The following is a 24,151-nucleotide window of genomic DNA, read 5'->3' on the forward strand; positions in this document are numbered from 1 at the left end:
AAACAATTATTCCATTATTATGGCATTTCAATAGCCTTGTGCTCTACCGCCCCCCCCCCCCATGGACTAGGCCTCACAATTAACTAGTTTCTGCACAAATTTCAAGAGAGAAGCAGAAGCAAATGTTTTACTTCACAAACAAGTGAGCATGCAGCACAGGGCAGCAGCATTGCATACTAATCATCAGCCAATACAATTTTCTTCTCCTCTCTCTCATGCTTTCTTTCCCTTACTACTGTCAGAATGTGGCCTAATATTTTCCACAGAAAATAGAGTTTAGTTTATACTAACCCCCTCTCTTTCCGTCTCCCCAAATTTACCTTGCTAACCTCTTTTTGCCTGGATTTCAGGATAATTGTTCCTCCTCTTCAAGCATAACTATTTCTCTGATTTTCTTCTTTGGAGATTCAGTCTGTCCTTAATTGTCCTTGGTTTTCTCTTTACTGTGGCTCTGCTCCCTCTACTTAGTAGAGGTATGGTCTGAGACATTTCCTTGATCTCACTTCCTGTTCAGTTTACACCTTAGCATATTAGTTACCCATGACTTGGGGAGCTGTATGTACTTCCTGTCATCTCTACTTCAAGATCAACCCTTCACCCTCCTTATGTGCATACAAAACTCAAGGCTTTAGTGCCTTTCATGCTTTTTAATAGTGGTGTCTTGCTTCCCCTCATATGTTAGAAGCACTGTATTATAGGTTCTCAGTTAACAGCTTCAACACATGTAATTTCTAGAATAGTCCTCATTACATTATATTTTAGTGATCTGTGTTTCCCAATAGCTCAAGTTTCTGCATGGCAGGAACATATATATACTGAACTTTAGATTTAAACATGTAACCTGACTTATGAGTATATTAAAAATGTTCTTTAATTTGGCTATTGTGACTAGTGTGTGTCTCTCCAGGATGCTAGCTTCAATTACTTTGACAATGAAAATATCACCATGAAATGATTACTTTTTACAATCAGCATATGTTTTAAGAAAAGACACTTCTAAGAGACACCTGGACAGATCATTTATCTATTCTTATTTTCAATGATGGTCCAGAAGAGTTGACACTCATAATAAAGTTATTAATAAATACTGTAATAGAATTGTTTGCTTGAGTTTCAATGTATGTTTCTACTCACGCTCTCATCAGCGTACAACTCAATCACTCATTTCAAGTGTAGTAGTTATTCTCAGAATGCCCACTGTTCAGTAGGAGCTGTTCCAAGTGTTGGAGAATGTGCTATATGACTCCATACAGAAGGTTCCTGAGCCAATGGAACTCGAATTGTGGAAAAAGGAGTCCTGGAGTAAATGTGACAATAACTCTTTAAGATATATTTCCAGTGGGCTGAAGAGATAGGTTAGCGGCTCAAAGAGCTTGTTCTTGCAGAGGACTGGGGTTTGATTCCTAGCACCCACATGGTGGCTCACAGCTTCCTGGAACTCCAGTTCCATAGGATCTGGTGTCCTCTTACGACTTCCATGGGGGCCAGGCATATGCATGGTGCACAGACATACATGTGTACAAAACACTCATACACATAAAGGGAAATAAATCTAATATATATTTCCAAAAAAAAGGAAGAGTGGTGTGCAGGAAGTAAAGAGGATATTGGGATAGTGAGGGGGTTCTCCATTTGGCTGAATGGCTAGGACAAGACTGACTCCTTGTGGTGATAGAAAATTAAGCTGAGACCCAAGAAGAAAGGAGTCATGCACACACAGATCTGGGGAGAGGCCAACCCTGTCAGAGGAAGCAGCAAGGGTCAGAAATATCTAAGGTGAGGGGAAGCTTGGTGTGTTCTGAAAGGCCAAGGAGGTCATGTGACTGAGTGAGAGAAGTGTGGGAGGGAGGGGGAGAGGCTGTGATGAGATCTGCTGCTAGTGCTTTCTGAGAGGATCCGAGCCAGGCAATATCAGTTTACCAAGCTTATCTCCACCTCAGAGTCTCCACCCCTGGTTATCCCAGATCTGTGATGGATTTCTCTCTCCCTTCATCCTAAAGAGCAAGGCATCACTCTACAGTCCAGGCACACATGCACAATATAGTGTGTGAACTTATGAATTAGCCCTCCCCCCTCCACCGTTCTCCCTGTCACCCTTACCTGTGATTGTGCTTGCTGATTCTCTTCCCCTCTACCAATTGGACTTCATTCTTTTGTTACCCCCACTCTCTTTTTATATATATATATATATATATATATATATATATATATATATATATATATATATATATATTTAAATTATGGCAAGTTGAATTACATATATTTATTTGCATATATGTATGTGTGTAACAATAATAATTAAAGGAATAGAGGCCGTGAGTTTCAAAGGGAGAGAGGTTGGAGAGAGGGTAGTCCTGGGAAGGATTACAAGAAGGACAGGAAGAGAGGAAATGCTACAATCACATTTAATTAAATAAAAAGAAAGAAACCACCCAAAACAAAACAAAAAGTCATGCAACATGAATCTACCCCTTAATGATTCTTTAGGTGTTTATCTGTATTCATTTTTTAATCTCATGTTGGATATAAAATACTGGATAAGAGTAATTTAAGCAAGGGTTTATTTTGGCTTACAGGGAATACAGTTCACCATGGCAGGAAATCCATGGCAACAGGAACTGGAGGTAGATGCTCACATTGTATCCATAGCCAGGAAGCAGAAATGAATGCTTTTGCTTAGCTTGCTTCTTCCTTTTTATCCAATCCAGGACCCCAACCCATTGAATGGTACCACCCACATTTAACATGAATTTTTCCATTTCAGTTAATCTAACATGGATATTCTCCATAGTCATGCTCAGAGATTTTTGACCATAGTGATTTGAAATCCCATCAAGTTGACAATCAAAATTAACCATAACAAAATATCATATACATATATAGATAGGTACTGTTATCTTTATGCATCTTGCTGCATCACAGATCCCTAGAAATTTTCTTTTGCAACTTTGACCATTTCCGGGCAGGTGCTTCTTCTGAAAACAGGTGCTCCTCCATGTATCCTTATATAAACCTTGACTTGCAGATTTTAGAACTCAGGAAGACAAAGAATGCCTTTTTCCAGGAGATGGTAAGAAATGAGGCAAAACAAATGGTAGGGAGAGTTGAGAATGTAAAGGTGAGGAAACCAGCAAAAGATGGCTCATGCATCATTTAGAAGTGAGAAGGACTGTGAGAATGATAATATGGTTAGTGTAATCTAAGAGCAGCTGAGACTGTTATCATTTACCATTCATCCAAGTTAGAAATCTCATAGTGAGTTTTGAATTTTCCTCCACATCCCCATTTCTTGTTCTTTACCCTCATCAGCTGCAAGATCCCATTTGGGATTCCTTTGTTATTTCTCACTCATTCCTGTCCTCCCTCTCTGGACACTTCTCTTCCACCTCCTACCTGTTGTGATATAATGGATGTTCTTACCTTTCTTCTCTATGCCTGTTGTGATATTATAATGGATATTCTTACCTTTCTTCTCTGTGGTCTACATTCTGCCCCCTTGACTCTTTGTGCTTTTCTTTAGAAATATACAGTGCCCAGCACATCACATCCTCTTCAGCTTCCTACCCAAGTGTTTATACAGTGGCTTCCTTCTTCCTGCTTTCTTACAGGTCCTCCAGATCAAGCCAGAGTCACCATTTCTGGTTAGTTTTAATGATAAGTTTTCAGTTCGTATTTCCATGGATGAGTTATTTGTTTCTCCTCACAAGCATTTCTCCCTGCCTCTCTTCTGAATGCTACTCTTTATTTTAGGCTGTGTCTTGTGGTCCCCTCTCGACTATTCATTGCATTAACAGTGGTCTTTTCTTCTAATTCCAAGCATATTTATGTATTATAATGTGTAAGAACTCAGACTTTAGGGGTCGCAAGCTAGACTTGAACTTTACTTCTAATGAATACTCTCTATAGGTTTTGGAAAAGTTAACTTCTTTGATGCTCATTTTCTTCAATTATTAAATAGGTGTTTTAATAGTCCCTACCACATAGAATTTTCATGATGTTAAATGATATGATGCAATAAAACTTTCAGCTGAGTCTGGCATATGGTGCATACTCCATAGACACCAGCTATTATTGGCATTCATTTCTTCCTCACATTGTTCTAGAGTCATTTGTTAGCTCTTACTGCATACATATAATCCCTTCAAAAGCAGAGACTTTTTGTAGTTCTAACAATACTGTTCATAGTATAGGTTTATAAAAGAGTGGAAAGTAATTTATAACCCTCAATAGAATTTCTGGACTAACTATAAGGAAGTTGCTACTTCTTCAAATTACATTTTTACATAATTAAATTGATCCATTCTGCCATGGTTGGAATAATTTATTCTTTGAGTACATTTTAAAATCTTTTATTCAAGGATAAATTAAATGCATGTGCATATGTGAAATTTGAATGTGGTAATTTCATATTTTAAAAATTCTTTGCAACCAAATGGTCTCTGATGAAATTTATTTTTCTTAGCCTGGATTTTTTTCATTGATATTACCTTAATGGACCTGATAGATGATATTTAAAATGATTTAAAAATTCATCTGTAAAAGTAGATATCAGCTTGATCATCACTCATGTCCTATTCAAGTCGAATACTCTTCTATAATGTTTAATTGCTTTACAGTGCCTTATAGTCCTCCAAATGCCACTAAATGTCTGATTTAATGTGTTTCCCTTATGTTCTATGTATGGTATTTTGAATGCAAAGCATAAGGGATAGTTTCTTTCTTGGGAAGTAGTAGTTCTGGGGTTGGTTTGGCTTCTTTTGCATGGCCAGGTTAATAGTTCTTACCTGGAAGCAATTTTGAACCAAGAAAATGTTTTGCCATGGCTACAGACATTTTTTTTGTTGTTTAAATTAACATTGGGGAGGAGTAAAGGACAGAAACAGTACTTAAATAGGATAAGTAGAAGCCAAGAATGTTGCTGCAATGTGTATCTTACAATGCATAGTACAGTCTAAGCTGATAAGAAATTATCCAGCTTCAAACTACTGTAGTCCTGAGGCTTAGAAATGGTGAATCAGATGATGGGAAGTAGTTTTGATTTTTATGACCATACATTATATCACAACAACCGAACTCTGCCTGCATAGCATACAAATTTAGCCAAAGGTAATATGCAAATAAATAGTTGTGTCTGTTTTAAAACCCAACCCTATTTACAGAAGCCTAAGTGGACTGTATGCATTCCAAAGGGGATAGCATAAACTGACTCTTGAATTTATTAAAAATAGTAGACAAAATCTGGCCATTTCAAATATAATGTATTAAGACTACATATGTAGATCAAGATTTTCCCAGGTTGATATTGTGTCTTCAAATATGGACACTCCCCAGGGTGAAATGTGAAAGAGAAAGCTATCCATGCTCCAGTGAATGGCTCTATATACATGCACTTACAGGCAACGCTGATTGGACTCAGCGGGTTGTGAATAGGGAATATGGTGTTGGGAGGGGTGTGTCATAGCAGGGAAGGATCTAGAGGTTGGGGGGAAGTGGGAAGTGACTACTCAAAATACATTGTATACATGTATGGAGTTCTCAAACAATGAATGAAATATTTTTTAAAAACTATATATATATATAAGAAATATTTTGTAGCCTCACTTTGAATTGATCTAATTTTTAAAAGATATACTTCTTTATGCAATATTCATACAATTCATTGTTTGCATTTACATTTTCCTTTCCTCTATGTGATTAACTCTACCATTAGATTTTATAGCCAGTGTGTGTTTGAAAGACTCAGTATCTATTCATCATAATACAATTTAAAAGTCACAGTTACAGAACAGTAAAATTTCAGATACATATTTATGTGCTTAGCAAGTAGCACACATACCTCATAGATTTGTAAATATAAGATACCAATGAATATCTGGAGGACAATATCAATTCAGCTGAGTTCAATTCAATCTAAGGCATTCATTGAGTGCTGTATACTTTTAACAGTGATATGACAGGAATTCTTTTTCCTTTCAAAATAGCTTACCGTCTTATCTGTTTTGTATCTCTATCGCACACAAGATTTGTAGCAAACAAAGATGTAGTTGGTGAGAAAACATTTACCTACACAAAGCACTTGAAGAATGTAATCATAAAGAAAAATAGCAAAATGCTATTATCACATGGCAGAATCGGGTAGAAAGCAACTTGTACTAAAGATTTTTCAGGAAGGGAGTAATAAACCAGCATGAACTGGAATGCTGGAACCATCTCCATGTATATATTGGCTTAAATGTTCTTCTCTAGAATAGCCGAATGACTTTTAATGGAGGAACAGGGTGAGAAAGAACAAAGGGGTAATGGAGGGTATCAGAATCCTGCTTGTTACTTAAGATAGATTGCATCTTATTAAAGTTGGTAGCCACTATGGCTACTGGTTGTTGATTATACATAGTCGATGCTAAATTTACCTGGACACTGGATTACCACAGTTGAGGCAGCTGGGACCAAGTGCCAAGTGGTTAGTTCCTAATGGAGTTGAGAAAGAGAATGGAGGTACAAATGAGTAGCCAGTGAGACCAATACCTACACAGGCCTGGGAGTGAAAACATTCTTGCAAGAGAAGAGAAAGTTGAGTGTTTAAGGCACTGTCATTAATGAGGTTTGGCCACACCCACTGGATTCCACCATCAGAGCATTTATTTATAAAAACATGCCTTCCGTGCAGAAGAACAAGCTGGCTCTTCCTCATCATGGACAAGGCAATGGCCAAATGTTCCCACCACTGTCTTTTCTTATGAAGGAAACTTGAAGTTAAGAGAAAGCATATATAAAGTAAAAATCTGTAAACTGCTTCTCACCTCCCAGGGTTCATCAAACCGGGGGTTTCATGGAAGTACCACTGAGGGTGACTCCTTTGTTGGTTTTGCTAGTTTTTAATCCCTATAGGCAGAAAAACATTTCTGAAAGAGATTTGAAAATTGTGGAGTCTGATAACCCTGGTGGTTGTCAGGTTTTTTTCCCTAATGAATAGCTTATCAGTGAATGTGCTCAGTGGTTAATTACCATATTAGGGCTTATTGGCATAAAATGTAGCAGAATGCCCATTATCCTTATGCAAATTTGGGTTAAATCCCAATGACCTGAAATCGAAGTCACCTGTCATAAATTTAATAGAACCAGGTATGTGCTAGTCCTGCTGGGATTAGCATTGACAAAGACACCTGCAAGTAAAGGCTGGGAAGAAGGAAGTGAAGGCTGGGAAGAGGGATAAGTGAAGCCCTGGTGAGTGGGGCTCATGTTTTGGACTGTTTCACAAAGGCCTGGTGAGCCAATTAGGGTGCAGGGGTTGGTTGGTATTTTCCATTTTGCTTGTTTCATTTCATGAGGTAGCTGTACAGTGGTAGCAGTTGTGACATGTAGAAGATAGGGGCTTTGGATGGAGCAGGGTGTGGTTCCAAGAGACCTTCCAAGTTATGGATAGGACTATTAAAATAAATACCCAGATCCCCACATGTTCCGCAGCTCTGGTTTGGGAAAGGCCACTCTTTGGTTTGCAGAATGCCTTCTTGTACCTTCTTATGGCAGAAAGGGAAAGCATTTATCTCAAGTATCTTTCCATTTATGAGAGCTCCATCATGATCTAATTACCACCCCCAAATTCCATCTTACATATCAACGTGTACGTATGAATTGAATGCGAGGGGCATGCGTGTTCAGCCTGTAGGGGGCTCCAGAGAGGGCTCCATTGGTGAAGTGCTTGCCCTAATCATGCGAATCGGAGTCTACTTACTTAGAACCCGGGTAAAAAGGGAGGTGGGGTGGTTGTAAGTGAAGGAGCAGTGGAACCACCGAATAGGACCAGTCCATGAGTAGAAAGAGAAGTTTATTTGGGAAATCAAACTGCCATGTGGTCTCACAGGACTAGCGCAGCAGCTGGGTGAGAGAGCAAGCAGGTTTTATAAGCTAGTCAACAGGGTGGAGGTGTTTGAGATGTTGCAGGCTGTGCAGACGAATCATCAACTGCATGCCCTTGCCCAAGAGAGTTGACCCTTGAGGGCAAATATTTTCCTGGTACACAGAAACCTGCCCTGTGAGATTCCTAAGGAATGATGAGTTTACACTTCTGTTTACCCAATATCAATCCTCTGTTCACCTGGTCAGAGTCCTTCTCTTTAGGACACTGTCACAAGCATTGCTATTTTGAGGACCACTTTGGACCTAACAATGGTGGAGACACAGCAGGGTGGAATCCCTGGGGTTTGCTGACTAACCAGTCTGGTCAATTTGTGAGCTCCGGGTTCATTCAGGGAGAGGCCATGTTTTAAAAAGTGAAGTGGAGAGTGATTGAGGGAGACACTTGACATCGACTTTTGGTTTCCACTCACAAGTATGTGTTTGCACATATACACACAAGTACACACATATCACTCAGTCTGCAGTCCCAGAGAAGTTTTGTCCTGGCTCTGTCTAAGCACACAGAAGTTGCTAGTTTTCTAACGTCTTTTGAAGGGAATGGAGCATAAGGAAGCATTTCTCAGACAATCACATCTGAAAACTCAGAACAGTAGTGCACCTAGGAGATACAACTGAAGTTGCTGCTATCCAGTGTCATGTGTTTTTTTAGTGTCCTCTGGGCTTTCAGACCTGACCTTAGTTTCCTAACCAGAAACTGTAGCAGAGCTAACTGTTGGAGATCCTGTCCTTCTTGGCACTGACTCAGGAATAAAGGAATTGACAGCCTGGTGACCTGGTAAATCAAACTGTGTTGACTGATGATTGAAATAAGGAAGAGACAGCCTGATGTAGTAAAGACTGCTTTCAAATTAATTTGATTATATTAAAAGATAGGTGTTTAGTATTTAGAGACATCTAATATTTTGTAGGTCTGAATTGATTTTTCATTCTTCAAATAACGAGAGGACTTTGTGATTCTGTGGAATCATCATGGCTAATGTCCCCTACACCAAATACGTTGAAATCTTTAATGCTAATTGAGAAAACTTTATCATCTAACAGTAAGAAAGTAATTACTGCTATTTGTTTGTCGGCGTTATTTACCAGGTGTGAGAAAACAGGGGGTATGATGGAACCCATGATAAGAGTTTTTATTAGGGAAGAGAAAAAGTGGAGGTGGGTAGGCCTATGGGAAAGGGTAGGGGGTAGGAGGTTGGAAGCTACCTCTGGCAAGAGGGAGAGAGAGGGGAGCAGGTAGAGTCTGCTTTTATAGGTTGCCTTGTGCATTTCTATATGGGCTTATGTAGGCATGCCACACATGTGCATAGATTACTCGATCATGCTGTCCGCATATTATGTGACTAAGACGTGCATGGATTACATAGGACTAAGGCCCTGTAGTGACTAAGCATTTTGCCTGACTGCTGACAGTGCATGTGCGGTCATGTGACTCCCGAAGTGGCTAGGAATAATACCAATTACTCATTGTTTCTAGAAATGAATCATTGGTACCAATGAAGGAAAATTAACATCTCATGCTTAGGGCCCATGTTCAGGTAATTTTGGTGATCAATGTTTCTTAAACATGCTATGGTTATTTATATGCCTGGGGCAAAAGAAGTTGTGGTTACACTGTTGATCCATTAGCAGTGAGTGTGGTGAGTAAAAGTTCCTTAATTGGCCCAGGGGGTATAAGCAGCCCAATATTTATAGACTATTAAGAGGAAGGGGGTAGAGAGGCAGATGACTTGTCGGGCCAATAACAGTGACTCTGACATCTCCCAGGTCACATTAAACTGTTTTTCTTAAATCAGGACAAAAGTGGTTCACTCTGTCTCATCCTAAATTTGGTGTCTTAGTTGTAGATATCTATGGAAAATATCTCTCAAGTATCATAATTTCCTATTACAAATGAAGAGAAGGATTTCTTTATTAAGTGGAGTACAATCTGTTTTAGATATAAAACTTAGTGCAAAAGTGATTGAGTTAAAGAAGGAACATGAACGACAGTAGTGTAATCTCATCAGAACAGGTCTTCTGCAGAAGATGGTAAATTTGGTGAGTAATTGTAATAGTAACTAAGGAGAGCTGGAAATTGTGATGGTGGCCAAAAAAGCATCATCTGTATCAGAAGAAACACTCATTCTTTATATAGCATGTACTGGACTACACATGCTTTAGAGGTCTTGCTGGTCTCCTTGTCCTTTTTGCTGGCTGTTGCCTGGATTAGAAACACAGGGCAATAGCTCCTTGTATTTGTCCCTCATTTTTTCTTAGCACTTGGCCTTCTGAGAATTGAGAGAGCTTCCTATGTGAAAATCATTCCAGGATCATCTTATAGCCATCAGAAGAAAGAAAAACAATAATGATTCGGAGGAAACAATCTCGCAAAAAATTCCCTGGTAGGCTTTAACCCTACAGAAAGAATTATAGGTAACTGAAGAAAGCTGGAAACAGGAGAGGTGGTCTTCCCCAGGGAAGAGCACAACAATTGGTTGTTCAGTGCCAAACAGTCAGCACTAAAAACATATAAGTACCATTGTATGAACAGAGTAGGTTATATTTGGAAATATGTATGTGTGCATGTACATATATGCATATAATAATGTTCTGGATAGTTTTATGACAATTCAACACAAGCTAAAGTCATCTAAAAGATGGAACCTCAACTAAGGAAACACCTCTATAATATCCAGCTATAAAGAATTTTCTTAATTAGTTATGATGTTGGAGGACACAGCCCATTGTGGGTGGGGCCACCCTGGGCTGGTGGTCCTGAGTTCTATAAGAAAGCAGGCTAGGTCAGTCACATTGAACAAGCCAGTAAAGTAGCATGCCTCCATGGCCTCTGCATCAGCTCCTGCCTCCAGGTTCCAGGTCTGTTTGAGTTCCTTTCCTGACTCCCTTCAATGATGGACTACAATGTGGAATGTAAGCCAAACAAACCGTTTCCTCCCCAACTTGCTTTTTGATCATGGTTTTTCACCACAGCAATAAAAACCCTATGACAAATAATAACTGCTAAAAGGAGGAAGTCATGAATTTGAAGGAGAGCAGGGACAAGGTTTTAGAGGGAGGAAGGGAAGAGGAGAAATGTTGTAATTGAATTACAGTTCCAAAAATAAAAAAAGAAGAGAAAAGGGAAAAAGATGAGAGGAAACTAAACATCTCCAAACATAAAGAAAGGCCAAAGAGATAGCATTGGTTTGAAAATAAATATAAGCATAAATATTAAGACAGTAACTATAAGGAGGTCAAAGGAAGAAGAAGAGGATTAAATGCGGATCTAGCGGTATTGCAGACTCATTTCCATGTGGTATATCTTCCACCCTCTGAAAGCTGTCAGTAACTCCAGGACAGCACCCCTGGATCCTTGTTAAGTTCATTTTGCCTCCAACTAACCTCTGAGCTTGAGTGTAGACTGCAAAATAGATGCTTTGCTCCACTTAAGAACATAGCATGAGCACCTAGCTTTTATTACTAGGTCAGCTCAGGTATATTGGTAACATTGAGAAAGGGTCCTGTTGTCACAGAAGGCAACCATGCCAAAGCAGTTTTGTAGCTTCTGAGTCCGTGTTTGAAAATCAACATATATGTGTGTATATATTTGAACAATTCATGCTATGCTTTGAGCATTTGAAATTTATGCGAATGCCACCATGCCACCTGGTTATTTTTAAATGTATTTTCAAGATCTATCTGCATTTACTCAAGTAGATTTCATGTATTCCTACTGACTGTGGCATTCCTTATTTCATTTTTCACTTATTCTTGTCCCTTCTTGTATGGAAAAGCGTTTATGTTATTTTCTGTTTTCAACATTACAGTTAAAGCTGTACTAAGAGCCTGAGTGGTTTTGATCCACATTTGTTTCAGACTTTGTCTAGCACACATCCCTAGACATGAAATTGCCTGATGAGTTACAAGCTGAATGCAGCTTTAACTTTACCAGATATTGTTAAATTGCTCTCCAAAGCTGTGTGGAAATTTACACTCTAATGAGGCATATATGTCCCCATTTCTTTGAACCATGGCAATTCTTTGTATTGTCGCTAAACCAGATAATTTAGTATAAATCCACTCAGTACATTGTAAATGAGATTTACTCTCTACAACATGCTGAAAATCCTCCCCCACATCGAGTTCCTTATTCCTACTGATGGTGAAGAGACTTGAAGGATATATAAATTATACATTTCCAGCCTTGTTTCTCATTCTACTAATCCCACTGAAAAGCCTCCCATTCAGGTGTCACTTTGAAGTTGGTTGTTTCTTTATCAGCAGTAACTCGCTGTCATTTATTTAAAACAGTTGTAGTTCGCTCAGTCCTTAGAGTATCTTATTGCCTTAGCCCCAGTATCTCTCAGGTAGTCTCCATCAAAATTGTCAGAATACATGAGTGGGCGCGGGGCTACCCTCACGTAGAGGATAAAGCAAAACACAGTCAGATCCTCAAAGCCACCATGACTACGGCAGTGGGAATGAAGGCACCAAAGCTGTTAACAAAGACGGCTTTCATAAGGCAAGCTCTCCCAAATGTATTCATTCTTTCCTCATTCTCGGCTCTCTCTTTTTGAGAAACTGATGGATAGATAGGCAGGTTCCTTATATTCTCCCTCAAGTTTAAAACATGTAGTTAAACTTGAATCTATCAGAGCAACAGTCCCTGTCATCAAACAGTATTGGAGCCATTTCTTACAGTCTTTCCTACTCCTTCCCTGCTGTTAACAAAGACTCATATGTGTTTAAGACATTTTCTCAGACAAATATACACATAAAACTACCTTCAGCAGATGGGCAAATAAAAATGCTAGTGATGTTTTTTCATAAGCAACATTATTTCATTTGAGTATTTTTTCTTTTCTTTTTATTAAGAGATTTTCTCTTCATTTCACATATCAACCACAGATTCCTCTGTCCTCTCTCCTCCCACCCCCAGGCTTTCCCCCCAACCCACCCTCCATTCCCACCTCCTCCAAGGCAAGGTCTCCCCTGGGCAGTCAGCAGAGCCTGGTACATTCAGTTGAGGCAGGTCCAATTCCCTCCTCCCTGCACCAAAGCTGAGCAAAGTGTCTCAGCATAGGCATTAGGTTCCAAACAGCCAGCTCATATGCTAAGGACAGGTCCCAGTCTCACTGCCTGGGGGCCCCCTAAACAGTTCAAGCTAATCAACTATCTCACTTATCCAGAGGGCCTAGTCCAGTTTCATGGGGGTTCCTCAGCTATTGGTTCACAGTTCATGTGTTTTCGCTAGTTTGGCTATTTGTCCCTGTGCTTTTACCAATCATGGTTTCAATATCTCTTGCTCATATGATCCCTGTTCTCTCTCGTCGATTGGACTCCTGGAGCTCTGCCTGGGGCTTGTCCATGGATCTCTGCATCTGCTTCCATCAGTCACTGAGTGAGGGTTCTATCATGACAGTTAGGGTGTTCAGCCATCTGATCACCAGAGTAGATCAGCTCAGGCACCCTCTTGACCATTGCCAGTAGTCTTTAGCAGAGTCATCTTTGTGGATTCCTGGGGACCTCTCTAGCACTCTGATTCTTCCTATTCCCATGGTGTCTTCATTTATCATGGTCTCTCTTTCCTTGGAAAATAGACTTTTTCTAACAAGTTTTATATTAGTTAAAAGCATTTTTCAGGTTGATAAAAACATTTTATTCTGAAGATCTGATAGTGAAACAGAATATTCTTAATTTCAGTTTGATAACTAGAGTAACATGCTGCTATATGGAGATGGATTTCAGGACATGTATATTGATATCTTTTTTCCTAGAAAGATTGGAGTCAATTTGGCTTTTGTTCTTTGTGAGTAGAAAAAAAAAGTTTGAGTTTATAAAAGGTCTTATGGACAACCTGGCAAAGGATCTTGGTGAGGCTGGGACTTTGGCATCTTTGTACTATTGGGCTGGAATAAATTTAGCATTCATTGATTAATTTGTCAAATGATTATGAGTTAAGGAGTTCTAGATATCAGATACCATGGCAAATATTAGAAATGTTTAGGTAGAAGGTTTTAACCTGAGATCTTGTTTCCATAAACTTTTGAGTTAATATAATGTCTAGGAACATGAGATTTCGTTATCAAATAGAAGAATCACTATTTCACTATGGTGTCTGTGTTTAACTTGAAGAGTTACATTAAAGTATTTCATCTTTAGCCTAAGATTCGCATATGAAATCATAAATGTTCCTTTAAACTCTAAACATTTAACCCCAAACAGGACTTTTTATTGTAAATGTGTCTTATGCTCTGTAATTGAATATAGGAAGTTGCAAATAAAAGCACAGAAACACACAGAAAGAGATTATAGAATGTACTGGAGATTTCTTTCTTTTTTAAAAAATTTTCTTTATTTTTTTAAAATTCTTCTTTCATCCAGACCACAGTTTCCCCTCCTTTCCCTTCTCCCAGTCTCTCCTCTCCACTTCCTCTCTCTCCAGATCTACCCCCTCTCTGCATCCCCTCACAAAAGAGCAGACCTTCCCCAGAAATATCAACCAAACAGGGCATAATAAGCTACAATAGGACCAGGCACATACCATCACATCACGGCTGGACTAGACAACGCAGTAGGAGTCAAAGGGTCCCACAAGTAGGCAAAGGGGTCAGTGATAGACCCTGCTCCTGCTGTTGGGAATCCCACAAGGACACTAAGCTACTCAACCCTAACATATTTGCAGAGGAGCTAGGTCAGCCCCTACTGGTTCCCTGATCTCCGCAAGCCCCCATGAGTCCCGATCAGTTGATTCTGTGGGCCATGTTCTCCTGGTGTCCCTGAGCCCTCTGGTTCCTCCAATATTTTCTCCACCTCCTCCACAGAACTCCCAATGCTCTGCCTAATGTTTGGCTGTAGGACTCTTCATCTGCTCCCATAATTTGTAGGATTAAGTATCTCTAGTCTCTTTGATGATGATTTGCTATGCACTGGGGTCCTAGAACACTCTGCAGGCAGGGCAAACATGTTTGTCTTGCTGGGTCTGGGTTACCTCGCTCAGGATGATTTTCTTTTCAGTTCCACCCATTTGCCCATACAGGCTCCCTGATGGTCAGTTGAGTCTCTGTGAAGCCCTACAAGCTTCAAGTTAGTTGATTCCATGGGCTGTTTTCTTGAGGTGTCTTGAACCCTCTGGCTCCTACAACCCTTCCTCACCCTCTTCTGCAGGATTCTTTGAGTGGAGTGGGCATTTCTTAATATGCAAATGCATATAAGGAGAGGGCAAAGCAAAGTCAGAAAATATTTATAAGTACATAATTTTTATGAGAAAGCTCATTTCATTTATAAGTAGTGTTGAGGGAACTGGAAAGACATTTTCTGTTGGTGATTCTGTTATATCTCTCTCAATTTTAGTTCAATTCAGTGTAGTAAATGTATATTAAATAACTATTACTCATTGGCACTGGACTTGCCACAACAGTAACAATGTTAACTTGATGGAAGACAGAAGCAGGAGGCAGCAGTAACATCTTCAAAATGCTAAAAGAAAGCAACCACTTCTGTTAAAATTTAATAGTCCGCCGGGCGGTGGTGGCGCACGCCTTTAATCCCAGCGCTCGGGAGGCAGAGCCAGGCGGATCTCTGTGAGTTCGAGGCCAGCCTGGACTACCAAGTGAGTTCCAGGAAAGGCGCAAAGCTACACAGAGAAACCCTGTCTCGAAAAACCAAAAAAAAAAAAAAAATTTAATAGTCCACAAAAGAATTATTTCTAAAGGGAACAGGTAGCTAAGCTTGATAATACAGGCCCACAAACCCAGACAGATGAGAGGCTGAGTCAGAAAGATTGCAAGTTCAGGGCCAGCCTGAGAAACTTCCCTAGACTATGCTTCAGAATAAAAACAGAAAAAGGATCTGGTGATATGGTTCAATATCAAAGCATTTACCTAGAATATGTAAGACCCTAGGTTTAATCCCTAGCATTTTACACACACACACACGCGCGCGCGCTTTACAAAACAGTAAAAAAAGAAATTATGGATTTATTTTAAATGACAAAAATAACAGAAAATTCAGGGAGAATATTAAACAGAGTTAAAGGATTCTCAGGCCTGAAATTTAGAAAAAAAAACCAATAAATAAATGTTCAGAGGAAGAAGTGGAAAATCCATTGAAGGAGTTGAATATGTAAATAAACTTTTTTAAAGGAAATTTGCTGGCCATCTGCATTTACAGGTGAATTTTTCTGTACACTAAGAAAATAGTAAGAGGTTGTTAGTATTAAACTTGGCCAACAGCTTAATACGGAAGAGTTTAGAGACTGGCCTTGAATTGATGGACATTTGGGGCTCTCCTGCCACTTGTAGGAAGAGGAGCATTTGGGGATTTAGTGTTGGTCTCTAGAACTGAAGTTCTTCAGTACAGTGAAGGGTTCTTATGCTGTAGTATCACTTCCCCAGGCACCTGACTGTTAGTTAGATGACAACAAGATATCCAGGAAGGGGTTTGCAATCCTGGGCTTCCTCAGTATTTGAGCCTACTAAAAGAAAGCATGGGAAACTCATCTTCTTTCTGTGATTCACCATCATTTAAGTTGGAGAAGTTGATAGATTCTGCAGAAAATGTGAATGCTTCCAATTAGATAAAGATAGAGTTGCTTGGGGAAAAGGTTCAGGTGCCCGTACAGGCATAGGCAGTGAGCAAATGTGTTGTTTCATATCAGTTAGACTATATGTTGTCCATACATTAAAATACGGTTGTGCTGCCTTCTTGATAGCTCTATATCTGAATGTCAGACTGAGCTGGATCAGCCAGGACATAGGCAAATTCTGTGAGATAGGTGCTGAAGGTGGTTATGATGGTAGGATGGCAGCCTTAGGTATGCTTGGTTTGGAAGAAGGACCAAGATTTCTTTCAGTTATGTTCTCAATCTGTCAGAGAACAGCATGAAGTGATGGAAACTAGATGATTTTGTTGCTAATTACAAGCTAGTATGTCTTTGTGTCTGTGGATTTTCTTACCTCTATAGGTTTATGGGAAACTTAAGGTGTTCTACCTGGTTGTTTTATACGTTCTTTCTCCTTTCGACCATTTCTCCACTTTCATTGGATGGAATTATTTTATAGATATTTCTCTTAAATTTTCTTTTACTGGAACTGGAGAGATGGCTCAGTTGTTAAAGGCTAGGCTCACAACAAAATAATAATAATTATTTTTTCAACTGAAGACTTGATAATGAAAATACAGAATGAAATTCTAGTCATCTGTAAAGAAAATGTAAAATTTGCATAGAAGTATCACTCCTAATTGAAGAAGCAGCTTCTTTAAGAAGACGAAGACTCACAACTGGTCAAAATGTAGAGAATAAGTAGCCATTGGATGTCCAGCCCCAATTAGTACATCTGTAACACAACCCTTATGCTTAAGGCTTTGAGAACATTATGGAAGAAGAAGAAACTAGATTGCAAGAGCCAGAGAAGAAGGAAGCCTGATGTAAAAAAGCACCTTCTAGACACAATAGTCATAAAATCTCAGCAATATTGTTGCCTAATCAAAACCTGTATAATAACAATTGACATGCCAGTGTCAACATAATGACCTGTGGTACAACCACAATGTACCAGTGTGGATGGGGTCAGTTTTACTGAGTCCCACCCCTGGATGAAGAGCTGAAGAGTTGTAGGCTGAGAGAGGGGTAGTCAGTTCTCTAGAGGGACAACTTTCCTGATAAGATATAAAATATCAAGTAGTCAGCCATAAGCATATACAAATGAACAATACTAAATGGAATTAGTAAGGTGTGTGCGCAAAAATAGTTAGTGTAGAGGAGGTCATGAGTTTGAGAGAGAGTGGGAGGCACATAAGGAGTTGAAGGAGGGATGGAAATGATGAAAATGCAGTATGAAATTCTCAAAAAATGTCCAATTAAAAATGAATACTGATTTCTGCCTCAGATCATGCATATATTCTAAGCTTAAGCATACTGTATACCTGATTGTATACATTAAACATTAAAACATTTAAAACAAAAACAGAGATGAATGTCTTTCTAGGCAAAAATTCTTTTTTTTTTTTTTTTTTGGTGCAAGCTGATGAGTCTTTTCAGATCTGGAGATGTGCATCTTCTCCGCCTTCTCCCAGGGCGTGCAAAAGTATTGAAATTCTGAAACTGAATCATGCTTAAATATGCTAAAGGACATCTTCAACAGAGTGAGACAGAAATTTAAGCATGGAGAAGATATTTGTAAAGATAAAATCGACAAGAGTCTGTGATGGAATTTATAAAGAACTCTGTGAATCAATTAGAAAATATTAGTATTTTTTAATAAGCAAGAAACTTAAATAGGTTGAGAGGAAGAAGTAAATATATCTAAATGACTATTAGTTAAGAGATAGCTATAGCATAATGTAGTCCCACTACATACAGACACCCATGGATATATCAAACAGACTGACAAACATCAAGTGTTTTATGACACTTGACGGAGGATGACAAATGACAGAAAGTTGAATATGCTGGGATTGGCATGTGAGTTGTGTGAAAATTGATACAAATATTTTGGAAAATATTCTGACAACTAGTAAAGCTGACAACTGGTACATCCTGTGATTCTACTTCTAGGAATACAGCATCAGATATGCATACATATGTACATAATACTATGTATAAAAATATATTCATAATCTCACTACTAAAAATAATTCCAAACTGGAAGACCCAAATGGCCAGGAGCAACAGAATAAATAGATTTTTGTTAAGAGTCACAAAACAGAGTGTCATAAGACAGTATAAATGAATGAAGGAACTGACTACATCATTGTAGCTAAATTTCACAAACAAAATAGCCAAGAATGCATGTCATAATTTTTGTTTCACTAACATTTAAAACAGGATAAATCCATATAATTGAAATTTGAATAAAAGAGTAAGGGCAAAAGAAGCTTCTAGGGTACCAGGACTATTTTGTGTTTTGGTATAGATCTCATGGGCATATGCATGGCTCCTTTGAAAATTCCTGGAGCCTTTGCTTTCCAACTTGGGCACTTTTCTAAATGTTTTTTTTTTTAATTTTATACAAAATTTAAATTTTTTATCATCTAATAATTAGAATCAAGATATTTTATTTACAGAAGATTTGAAGGATCTGGAATTTGAAAATTGGTTATGGTTTTGCCAGACAGAGGAGATAGTAAAGAATATTCCATTAGAAGCAGCAAACTAAGCTATATGTACAAAAATAACATATTTATTATTTTAAATCAATGAGCATTTTAGTATATCTGTGTACAGAGCATAAATTAGAAGACAAATAAGTGATTTAGCTAAAGACACAAGCTGAATTTTGTTTGTAAAGTTAATTTACAGCAACTGTAAGTGGGATAGTTTGGTTTCCTCCATGTGGTGGTTGGTTTTAATTGGCAACTTCACACAACCTAGAATCACCTGGAAGGAGAGTCTTAATGATAGATTGTATAGATCGTGTTGGCCTGTCTGTGGGGGATTGTCTTGATTACACTGGTTAGGAAGACTTACCCACTGTGGGTGGCATCATGCCTTAGGCTTGGGTCATGGATAGTATTTTCAAAGGAAGAAAATAAGCTAAACTGAAGTATGTATTCATTCATTCTTTCTGTGCTTTAGACTGTGGAGTTTACTGTTACTTCATCTTCCTGTTTTCTTGACTGTCCTTCAATGGTGGACTTTAATCTGGAATTGTGAATCATATAAATCCTTTTCTCCCCTAGGTTTCTTTTTATCAGGGAAGTTACTTGCAGAAACTCCCTTTTTCCTGTTATGCACATTTCCTCTCCTTTAAAAGGATCACTAAGTTATTTTTTCCAATATAAAATCCTACTTGGAGGATCTCATTGCCCTTGTGCCATCCTGACATGACTGATCTGTCTCTTGAAACAGCTTGTCCACTGTCTTAGAAAATGCATCCTTAATTGATACCCTGGGATTTCAAATGGACTGTGGATTGGCAGGAAGAAACCATAAGCACACAATTTCATTCTGAGTTAATTACCCAGGGATAAAATTATTATCAGAAACATGGCTACACAGGAAAGAGACAGATGTATTCTTTCCTCCATTTGGGGTCCATACCTCCTCAAAGTAATAAGTAACTGGTATCTATTGGGGGATTGCGTTCTTCACAATCATTCTGGAGAGCTCAGTTTTTACTGTGGTGCTACTTATGTGAGTAGGCATATTTTATGCTCTGAAAGTATTGACACAGTCCATGATGTAAATTTAAAGAAACATTTCTGAATACTGCTCTCTGTTGTTTATTGACCCAGACATAGCAGAACAAGGTCATATCCTCATCTTGATGGGAATTAGCATCCATGTGTAGATGTTCTACATAGATGTCCAGCTTTGTGGTGTTCCATCAAATCCTTTTTCACATAGGCACAAATACTAGATGACAGGGAATGGAAAATAAGTAAGATTTTGAATTGAAATCTATTTGAATCTCATCTCTTTAAAGCAAAACCCTCCCTATATTTCCAGTCTTCACAATCAGTGAGATATTTCAGATTAGTGGTTTGAAAATTGTGTTCTGGAGATAATTGATAATGGCATTGGAGGAAACCAAAGTATTGCTATTTCTTCCTTAGAATATAAATCTTTTGCAGGCAGTTAATTTTTAGTGAATAGTAGTGTTAGCTTATTATACTAGCTGAGCTAAAGGAGAGTGTCGAGCTTTCCCCAAATATGACTACCTAGATTCTATCACCAGTGATGGAGATGCGAAGCCATATGAGGTAAAGGATACATGTGTAGTCCATGTGTACTTCACTCTAAATCTACTATTAATACTGTGTTGTTGCTCATTCTTGTTTTGAAAATTGGGTAGAATTTACCAAAGCCAATCTGAAACTGGTTTTCTATTCTGTTTAGATTCCGACCTTATTGTCTTTTCATTGTTATTCAGGCTAATTCTCCTTCAGGACTACTGAAGGGGGAGCCAGTGGGGACAGCCAGTAGTGAAAGGGGTGGGCAACAAGCAGATGTTTGCATAATAGAAACACACAAGAGCCATGTATGCCATCTTAAGTGGTCATTAGGGTGTTTGAGCCTTGACCTTAGGATGACAGCTGTCTGAATTATTCTGGAATTTTCTTAATTATAATTTCATCCTTAGCCATATAACCTCAGAAATTTAACTCTCTCTCATGATCTAGATGATAGTGATTAAGCACTATGGTGTGCTAAGCAGAGTTCTAAGTGCTAATTTGTATGGACTTACTTAATCTTCAGGCAGATTCAATGTGGCAGGATGCTGCCAGTAGGAGGAGAGGAAATCAAAACACATATAACTTGTTTAAGGAGGCATAACTGGAGTTAAAACCCACAGTCTGGTTCCAGCAGCTGCATTCATAATCATTCCTCTACTTCCTCCCTGGAACAGGCATCTATAGTTGGAAGTTTTCTTGTGTCCCATCCAGTCTGCAGCCACTCAGACCCAAGTAAACACACAGAGGGTTATAATAATTAAAACTGCTTGGCCATTAGCTCAGGCTTACTACTGACTAGCTCTTACACTTAAACTGAGCCCATTTCTGTTAATCTACATGTCGCTACATTTTCTGTGGCTTTACCTGTGTGCCATAACATGCTGCTCCATGGATGGTGGGCTGGCATCTCTTCACTCAGCCTTCCTCTTCCCAGAATTCTCCTTGTCTGCTTATCTCTTATCTTATACTTCCTGCCTGGCTACTGGTCAATCAGCATTTTATTAAACCAGTGTAAAAAAGCATTATTCTACAGCAGGTATCTATCAAAGATGACTGGAAATGAAGAAACTATTCTATAAAGTACCAACAATTCATGTGTAATTTAGTAGGATATTCAGATACTAACATATTGAGTGCCTGTAGAGGAAAGCATTAACTGTACAAGTCATACAGTCATACAGAGTACCTGCCAGCTCCATCTGATCACTCATTACTTAAAATATGTCTTTGTAGTTGGAAGTTTACCTGTCCTGACTACCCACTCCCCATCCTGGCAGCTGGTTCCAAATTACCACACAGAGACTTAATATTATTATTATTTATAAATGCTTGGCCGATAGTTCAGGCTTATTACTAACTAGCTCTTACATTTTAAGTTAACATGTACTCCTTATTTATACTCTGCCATGAGGCACTACTTTTATTAGCATGGCACATTCATCTCCTGCTCCCTCTGCATCTGGCTAGTGACTCCTCTGACTCTGCTTTCTTCTTTTCAGAGTCCTCTGTTTCTGGCTGTCCCATCTATACTACCTGCCTGGCTACTGGCCTGTCAGCTTTTTATTAACCAATGAGAGTAATACATATTCACAGTGTACAGAAGTATTATTCCACAGTATGTCTACTCTAAAATGAGGCCAGCTATGAGTAGATTCACACTGAATTTAGAAAATTTAACAGGAAACAGGTTAAAAAACTTTTAAACAATTTTTATACCTATTGTATTTTGAAATAATTTATATTAGACATACTGTGTAAAATAAAATGTACAAATAAAATTAATTTTACATATTACTGTTTTGCTTTTTTAAAGTAGGTACTAGAAAATGTAAGATTGTATTATAGCTTATTCTACATTTGTATTGGACCTTTCAAGATGGAAAAACATATGGATAACACAGAGCACCCCTTTTCTCATACCTCTGAAACTTATAAACTCACCTGGATTAGTTTGTGGTCAGTTTAAGGCCATTGAATTAAAGTATTCAATGGGAAGAGGTACTTGGTCAATTTCAAGGATATTACATATAGTATATGGACTATCACAATGAATTATTCTTATTTTACAACATAGTGCCCCAGATTCCTATCAGAATACTTTCATAGTCTAAGTGAATATAATTAAATAAAAGTAGATAAGTATGGACAAGTGGTTGGAATTTAGATAGGACAGAGAATATATAGCTGGCACCATGTCAGTGAGAATAGATATTTTCTAGGAGAGCAGAGGGTGTATATGTGTGGTTAAGGTAGTTTGGGGTTAGATGATGAATAATTATGGATATCAGAAAAGGAATTGTCTTCAAATCCATAAAAGTTTCCTATCCAAGTGTCTTACTTTGGGGCTTTTTGTTTCTCGGAAACTTTTGTCATTATTAGCTTTGTAGTCAATGATATACTCAAGTTTCTGATTCTGCCTCTTATTTACTATTAATGACAATGTATTAGATTAATGATATCCTTATGAAAATTTAAGGGACATCACAGTCACATTATCAGTGTTTATATAAACAATTTTATGTTAAATTTATTTAAATTTTTCATATAATTTCTACTTCCTACTTCTTATCTCTTCTGTATATATAAATACAACCTGCTGAGTTCATTTAGTGTTATTTTTATGTGTATGTTTTTCAGACTGATCACTTGGTGCTGGATAATCAATTAGGAGTCCCCAGACCTAAGGAAGACAGATTCTCTCTTGGTTATTGTTAATCGCCAGTGGTTCCTCATCTAGGTGTGGGGCCCTATGAGAGTTCTCAATGGTAGAACTATATATACTTTTAGCAACTGAATAAAAACTTGTCATCTTTATACATGGAATTATGGACCAAGTAAAAATAAGAGATTGTTAACAACAGGCTTTGGATGACCTTCTGTCTCTCTTTCTCTTTTTAAATCTTTGTCATTTAAGATATGATTAAAAGTTGCATCTAATTTGGGGCCCTCCTTCCTCTCTGTTAATTGTGCTTATATTGGAGTTGGAAATCCCTAAAAAGATGTCAGGACTTCACAAGTAGGACTCATGAATCCTGAGCAAGTGTATATGTAAGCCCTAGGTCTGGGGCATGTGTAGGCCTCTAGGGATGAGGCACAGAAGAGCCTAAATCGTGTGGCGATCATTTGCTAAAACTGGCACATGAGATATAAAATAAAATTCTTACAGTCAAATATACCCAGCAGAAGGTGTGTGCATAGACAGCACTGTCTCTGAATCCTAGGAGTCTTGCAAACACCAAATTACTTCCGTTGACTCTTTCACATTTCCTGAAGCACGCCATTCCAGGAAGTATGAAGGCAAGCCTATCTGGAATGAGCAAAACGACTTGGTGGCAAATAGAAATTTTCCGCCCTCAGAAGTAAAATGTCGAATTTGTGTGTTGCATATAAGGATAATAGAATTTCACTGTACTACATCTTCTGTTAAGAAGTCAACTGACTTGGATTATGGTTTAAATAAAACAAGTTTGTCATTTGTCCTGCTCTGTCTCATACACCTAATGGGCAAAGGCAGAGGTGAAAGAGCATCTCCAACATGTATTTGGTGATAAAAGAGCTCCTGTTTGGCTAGGGAAAC

The 24,151-nt window shown here is 38.4% G+C and overlaps 1 protein-coding gene across 28 annotated transcripts in view; it reads left to right on the plus strand.

Moving 5' to 3' along the window:
• Nrxn3 (neurexin 3) overlaps positions 1 to 24,151 on the plus strand; it is a 1,637,399-nt gene that overhangs the window by 496,885 nt on the left and 1,116,363 nt on the right. The gene's annotated exons all lie outside the window — the stretch shown is intronic.

Source organism: Peromyscus californicus, unplaced genomic scaffold (assembly GCF_007827085.1).
Source record: "Peromyscus californicus insignis strain IS unplaced genomic scaffold, ASM782708v3 Scaffold_15__1_contigs__length_86483966, whole genome shotgun sequence".
Taxonomy (NCBI): domain Eukaryota; kingdom Metazoa; phylum Chordata; class Mammalia; order Rodentia; family Cricetidae; genus Peromyscus; species Peromyscus californicus.